The sequence below is a fragment of the Bidens hawaiensis genome, unplaced genomic scaffold (assembly GCF_021521415.1).
Source record: "Bidens hawaiensis isolate Kalapana, Puna unplaced genomic scaffold, B.hawaiensis_p1.1 tig00016757_1, whole genome shotgun sequence".
NCBI lineage: Eukaryota > Viridiplantae > Streptophyta > Magnoliopsida > Asterales > Asteraceae > Bidens > Bidens hawaiensis.
Genome location: NW_027492541.1, coordinates 73513 through 81680, shown reverse-complemented (window position 1 = coordinate 81680; position 8168 = coordinate 73513).

The window sequence follows — 8168 nt, the reverse complement described above, 5'->3', positions numbered from 1 at the left end:
TGATTGATGGTTTCTTCTCCAACTTCTTTACAATCAAATCTTCTATCTTCTCAGTTACTTCAGCATCCTTCTTCTTACATTTCTCAAGTACTCAACATATCTTTGTTTGTACAAAACAAAATCTTGTCCAAACATGGACAATGAAGAACATGAAATGGTTCAGGAGAGAATCTCTCTTGACAAGAGTCATTGTGACGCCCATTAAACATCACATATTTTACACCACACTTATCCCTTTTGATTGGCAATCGAGTTTCCCTTTTTAAATCACTCACTAGGTCTTGAAGGTTCAGTCCCTATTATTTTCTGATAACTGATTCAATCATTAAATTTGATTAGGAAACATTGAAATTATCAATCTTTTCATTGCTTGTATATATATTCATACTCTCACAATCATGACGTTTTTCATCTTCGCAGATTTTTCATTTAATTGGCTTTCTTTACTTGGTCGTTACCATTTTCTTGAGTAATATTCTACAACCTCAATATCAAAAAGTTCATGATTAGAGAAAACAGGGTATATTGGTAGATAACATTCTTCTCTCTTTGAATTTTCTTCATTCTTGATGTTGGTTTTCGTGGGAGTCTTAACTCTGCTATCATCTTGAACATTTTCATTTGAGAAAACTTCATTTGATTAAATGTTTTTATTTAAATAAACAGATATTGCCACCTTTAAATTTTGTATGATAGTACCCTGTGAGGTGTGAACAATCAGTTCGCGCGCCGGCATTTTTGCCTTAAGATGGGGTGTGACACATAAAACTTTTCAAATGAACTTTATCATTTCCTGTTATTTATTTACCTTGTTTTCTTTTGAAACCCCTTTTTTGACTTGTCTTTTCTAATCAGTTGGTATTGAACTTGTAGAGTCAATCGATTTTTCTGGACTTTGAGATTTGATTGATGGTTTCTTCTCCAACTTTTTTACAATCAAATCTTCTATCTTCTCAGTTACTTCAGCATCCTTCTTCTTACACTTCTCAAGTACTCAACATATATTTGTTTGTACAAAACAAAATCTTGTCCAAACATGGACAATGAAGAACATGAAATGGTTCAGGATAGAATCTCCCTTTACAAGAGTCATTGTGACGCCCATTAAACATCACATATTTTACACCACACTTATCCCTTTTGATTGGCAATCGAGTTTCCCTTTTTAAATCACTCACTGGGTCTTGGAGGTTCAGTCCCTATTATTTTCTGATAACTGATTCAATAATTAAATTTGATTAAGAAACATTGAAATTATCAATCTTTTAATTGCTTGTATATATATTCAAACTCTCACAACCATGACTTTTTTCATCTTCGCAGATTTTTCATTTAATTGGTTTTCTTTACTTGGTCGTTACCATTTTCTTGAGTAATATTCTACAACCTCAATATCAAAAAGTTCATGATTAGAGAAGACAGGGTATATTGTTAGATAACATTCTTCTCTCTTTGAATCTTCTTCATTCTTGATGTTTGATTTCGTGGGAGTCTTAACTCTGCTATCATCTTGAACATTTTCATTTGAGAAAACTTTATTTGATTAAATTTTTTTATTTAAATAAACAGATATTGTCACCTTTAAATTTTGTATGATATTACCCTGTGAGGTGTGAACAATCAGTTCGCGCCCCGACATTTTATCCATAAAATGGGATGTGACACATAAAAAGTTTTTAAATGAACTATATCATTTCCTGTTAATTATTTACCTTGTTTTCTTTTGAAACCCCTTTTTTGACTTGTCTTTTCTAATCAGTTGGTATTAAACATGGAGAGTCAATCGATTTTTCTAGACTTTGAGATTTGATTGATGGTTTCTTCTCCAACTTCTTTACAATCAAATCTTCTATCTTCTCAGTTACTTCAACAATTTTCTTCTTACATTTCTCAAGTACTCAACATATCTTTGTTGGTATAAAACAAAATCTTGTCCAAACATGGACAATGAAGAACATGAAATGGTTCAGGAGAGAATCTCTCTTGACAAGAGTCATTGTGACGTCCATTAAACATCACATATTTTACACCACACTTATCCCTTTTGATTGGCAATCGAGTTTCCCTTCTTAAATCACTCACTAGGTCTTGGAGGTTCAGTCCCTATTATTTTCTGATAACTGATTCAATCATTAAATTTGATTAAGAAACATTGAAATTCATCAATCTTTTCATTGCGCCTATATGTTCATCCTCTCACAATCATGACTTTTACCATCTTCACAGATTGTTCATTTATTTGGCTTTCTTTACTTGGTCTTTACCATTTTCTTGAGTAATATTTTACAACCTCAATATCAAAAATTTCATGATTAGAGAATACAGGGTATATTGGTAGATAACATTCTTCTCTCTTTGAATCTTCTTCATTCTTGATGTTTGTTTTCGTGGGAGTCTTAACTCTACTATCATCTTGAACATTTTCATTTGAGAAAACTTTATTTGATTAAATGTTTTTATTTAAATAAACAGATATTGCCACCTTTAAAATTTATATGATAGTACCCTGTGAGGTGTGAACAATCAGTTCGCGCGCCGGCATTTTTGCCTTAAGATGGGGTGTGACACATAAAACTTTTCAAATGAACTTTATCATTTCCTGTTATTTATTTACCTTGTTTTCTTTTGAAACCCCTTTTTTGACTTGTCTTTTCTAATCAGTTGGTATTGAACTTGGAGAGTCAATCGATTTTTCTGGACTTTGAGATTTGATTGATGGTTTCTTCTCCAACTTTTTTACAATCAAATCTTCTATCTTCTCAGTTACTTCAGCATCCTTCTTCTTACACTTCTCAAGTACTCAACATATATTTGTTTGTACAAAACAAAATCTTGTCCAAACATGGACAATGAAGAACATGAAATGGTTCAGGATAGAATCTCTCTTTACAAGAGTCATTGTGACGCCCATTAAACATCACATATTTTACACCACACTTATCCCTTTTGATTGGCAATCGAGTTTCCCTTTTTAAATCACTCACTAGGTCTTGAAGGTTCAATTCCTATTATTTTCTGATAACTGATTCAATAATTAAATTTGATTAAGAAACATTGAAATTATCAATCTTTTCATTGCTTGTATATATATTCATACTCTCACAACCATGACTTTTTTCATCTTCGTAGATTTTTCATTTAATTGGTTTTCTTTACTTGGTCGTTACCATTTTCTTGAGTAATATTCTACAACCTCAATATCAAAAAGTTCATGATTAGAGATGACATGGTATATTGTTAGATAACATTCTTCTCTCTTTGAATCTTCTTCATTCTTGATGTTTGATTTCGTGGGAGTCTTAACTCTGCTATCATCTTGAACATTTTCATTTGAGAAAACTTTATTTGATTAAATGTTTTTATTTAAATAAACAGATATTGTCACCTTTAAATTTTGTATGATATTACCCTGTGAGGTGTGAACAATCAGTTCGCGCCCCGACATTTTTTCCTTAAAATGGGATGTGACACATAAAACTTTTCAAATGAACTTTATCATTTCCTGTTAATTATTTACCTTGTTTTCTTTTGAAACCCCTTTTTTGACTTGTCTTTTCTAATCAGTTGGTATTAAACTTGGAGAGTCAATCGATTTTTCTAGACTTTGAGATTTGATTGATGGTTTCTTCTCCAACTTCTTTACAATCACATCTTTTATCTTCTCAGTTACTTCAACAATTTTCTTCTTACATTTCTCAAGTACTCAACATATCTTTGTTGGTATAAAACAAAATCTTGTCCAAACATGGACAATGAAGAACATGAAATGGTTCAGGAGAGAATCTCTCTTGACAAGAGTCATTGTGACGTCCATTAAACATCACATATTTTACACCACACTTATCCCTTTTGATTGGCAATCGAGTTTCCCTTCTTAAATCACTGACTAGGTCTTGGAGGTTCAGTCCCTATTATTTTCTGATAACTGATTCAATCATTAAATTTGATTAAGAAACATTGAAATTATCAATCTTTTCATTGCTTGTATATATATTCATACTCTCACAATCATGACTTTTTTCAACTTCGCAGATTTTTCATTTAATTGGCTTTCTTTACTTGGTCGTTACCATTTTCTTGAGTAATATTCTACAACCTCAATATCAAAAAGTTCATGATTAGAGAACACAGGGTAAATTGTTAGATAACATTCTTCTCACTTTGAATCTTCTTCATTCTTGATGTTTGATTTCGTGGGAGTCTTAACTCTGCTATCAACTTGAACATTTTCATTTGAGAAAACTTTCTTTGATTGAATGTTTTTATTTAAATAAACAGATATTGTCACCTTTAAATTTTGTATGATAGTACCCTGTGAGGTGTGAACAATCAGTTCGCGCGCCGGCATTTTTGCCTTAAAATGGGATGTGACACATAAAACTATTCAAATGAACTTTATCATTTCCTGTTAATTATTTACCTTGTTTTCTTTTGAAACCCCTTTTTTGACTTGTCTTTTCTAATCAGTTGGTATTGAACTTGGAGAGTCAATCGATTTTTCTAGACTTTTAGATTTGATTGATGGTTTCTTCTCCAACTTCTTTACAATCAAATCTTCTATCTTCTCAGTTAATTCAGCATCCTTCTTCTTACATTTCTCAAGTACTCAACATATCTTTGTTTGTACAAAACAAAATCTTGTCCAAACATGGACAATGAAGAACATGAAATGGTTCAGGAGAGAATCTCTCTTGACAAGAGTCATTGTGACGCCAATTAAACATCACATATTTTACACCACACTTATCCCTTTTGATTGGCAATCGAGTTTCCCTTTTTAAATCACTCACTAGGTCTGGGAGGTTCAGTCCCTATTATTTTCTGATAACTGATTCAATCATTAAATTTGATTAAGAAACATTGAAATTATCAACCTTTTCATTGCTTGTATATATATTCATACTCTCACAATCATGACTTTTTTCATCTTCGCAGATTTTTCATTTAATTGGCTTTCTTTACTTGGTCGTTACCATTTTCTTGAGTAATATTCTACAAGCTCAATATCAAAAAGTTCATGATTAGAGAACACAGGGTATATTGTTAGATAACATTCTTCTCTCTTTGAATCTTCTTCATTCTGGATGTTTGATTTCGTGGGAGTCTTAACTATGCTATCATCTTGAACATTTTCATTTGAGAATACTTTCTTTGATTGAATGTTTTTATTTAAATAAACAGATGTTGTCACCTTTAAATTTTGTATGATAGTACCCTGTGAGGTGTGAACAATCAGTTCGCGCGCCGGCATTTTTGCCTTAAGATGGGGTGTGACACATAAAACTTTTCAAATGAACTTTATCATTTCCTGTTATTTATTTACCTTGTTTTCTTTTGAAACCCCTTTTTTGACTTGTCTTTTCTAATCAGTTGGTATTGAACTTGTAGAGTCAATCGATTTTTCTGGACTTTGAGATTTGATTGATGGTTTCTTCTCCAACTTTTTTACAATCAAATCTTCTATCTTCTCAGTTACTTCAGCATCCTTCTTCTTACATTTCTCAAGTACTCAACATATCTTTGTTTGTACAAAACAAAATCTTGTCCAAACATGGACAATGAAGAACATGAAATGGTTCGGAGAGAATCTCTCTTGACAAGAGTCATTGTGACGCCCATTAAACATCACATATTTTACACCACACTTATCCCTTTTGATTGGCAATCGAGTTTCCCTTTTTAAATCACTCACTAGGTCTTGGAGGTTCAGTCCCTATTATTTTCTGATAACTGATTCAATTATTAAATTTGATTAAGAAACATTGAAATTATCAATCTTTTCATTGCTTGTATATATATTCATACTCTCACAATCATGACTTTTTTCATCTTCGCAGATTTTTCATTTAATTGGCTTTCTTTACTTGGTCGTTACCATTTTCTTGAGTAATATTCTACAACCTCAATATAAAAAAGTTCATGATTAGAGAACACAGGGTATATTGTTAGATAACATTCTTCTCTCTTTGAATCTTCTTCATTCTTGATGTTTGATTTCGTGGGAGTCTTAACTCTGCTATCATCTTGAACATTTTCATTTGAGAAAACTTTCTTTGATTGAATGTTTTTATTTAAATAAACAGATATTGTCACCTTTAAATTTTGTATGATAGTAACCTGTGAGGTGTGAACAATCAGTTCGCGCGCCGGCATTTTTGCCTTAAGATGGGGTGTGACACATAAAACTTTTCAAATGAACTTTATCATCTCCTGTTATTTATTTACCTTGTTTTCTTTTGAAACCCCTTTTTTAACTTGTCTTTTCTAATCAGTTGGTATTGAACTTGGAGAGTCAATCGATTTTTCTGGACTTTGAGATTTGATTGATGGTTTCTTCTCCAACTTTTTTACAATCAAATCTTCTATCTTCTCAGTTACTTCAGCATCCTTCTTCTTACACTTCTCAAGTACTCAACATATATTTGTTTGTACAAAACAAAATCTTGTCCAAACATGGACAATGAAGAACATGAAATGGTTCAGGATAGAATCTCTCTTTACAAGAGTCATTGTGACGCCCATTAAACATCACATATTTTACACCACACTTATCCCTTTTGATTGGCAATCGAGTTTCCCTTTTTAAATCACTCACTAGGTCTTGAAGGTTCAATTCCTATTATTTTCTGATAACTGATTCAATAATTAAATTTGATTAAGAAACATTGAAATTATCAATCTTTTCATTGCTTGTATATATATTCATACTCTCACAACCATGACTTTTTTCATCTTCGTAGATTTTTCATTTAATTGGTTTTCTTTACTTGGTCGTTACCATTTTCTTGAGTAATATTCTACAACCTCAATATCAAAAAGTTCATGATTAGAGATGACATGGTATATTGTTAGATAACATTCTTCTCTCTTTGAATCTTCTTCATTCTTGATGTTTGATTTCGTGGGAGTCTTAACTCTGCTATCATCTTGAACATTTTCATTTGAGAAAACTTTATTTGATTAAATGTTTTTATTTAAATAAACAGATATTGTCACCTTTAAATTTTGTATGATATTACCCTGTGAGGTGTGAACAATCAGTTCGCGCCCCGACATTTTTTCCTTAAAATGGGATGTGACACATAAAACTTTTCAAATGAACTTTATCATTTCCTGTTAATTATTTACCTTGTTTTCTTTTGAAACCCCTTTTTTGACTTGTCTTTTCTAATCAGTTGGTATTAAACTTGGAGAGTCAATCGATTTTTCTAGACTTTGAGATTTGATTGATGGTTTCTTCTCCAACTTCTTTACAATCACATCTTTTATCTTCTCAGTTACTTCAACAATTTTCTTCTTACATTTCTCAAGTACTCAACATATCTTTGTTGGTATAAAACAAAATCTTGTCCAAACATGGACAATGAAGAACATGAAATGGTTCAGGAGAGAATCTCTCTTGACAAGAGTCATTGTGACGTCCATTAAACATCACATATTTTACACCACACTTATCCCTTTTGATTGGCAATCGAGTTTCCCTTCTTAAATCACTGACTAGGTCTTGGAGGTTCAGTCCCTATTATTTTCTGATAACTGATTCAATCATTAAATTTGATTAAGAAACATTGAAATTATCAATCTTTTCATTGCTTGTATATATATTCATACTCTCACAATCATGACTTTTTTCAACTTCGCAGATTTTTCATTTAATTGGCTTTCTTTACTTGGTCGTTACCATTTTCTTGAGTAATATTCTACAACCTCAATATCAAAAAGTTCATGATTAGAGAACACAGGGTAAATTGTTAGATAACATTCTTCTCACTTTGAATCTTCTTCATTCTTGATGTTTGATTTCGTGGGAGTCTTAACTCTGCTATCAACTTGAACATTTTCATTTGAGAAAACTTTCTTTGATTGAATGTTTTTATTTAAATAAACAGATATTGTCACCTTTAAATTTTGTATGATAGTACCCTGTGAGGTGTGAACAATCAGTTCGCGCGCCGGCATTTTTGCCTTAAAATGGGATGTGACACATAAAACTATTCAAATGAACTTTATCATTTCCTGTTAATTATTTACCTTGTTTTCTTTTGAAACCCCTTTTTTGACTTGTCTTTTCTAATCAGTTGGTATTGAACTTGTAGAGTCAATCGATTTTTCTGGACTTTGAGATTTGATTGATGGTTTCTTCTCCAACTTTTTTACAATCAAATCTT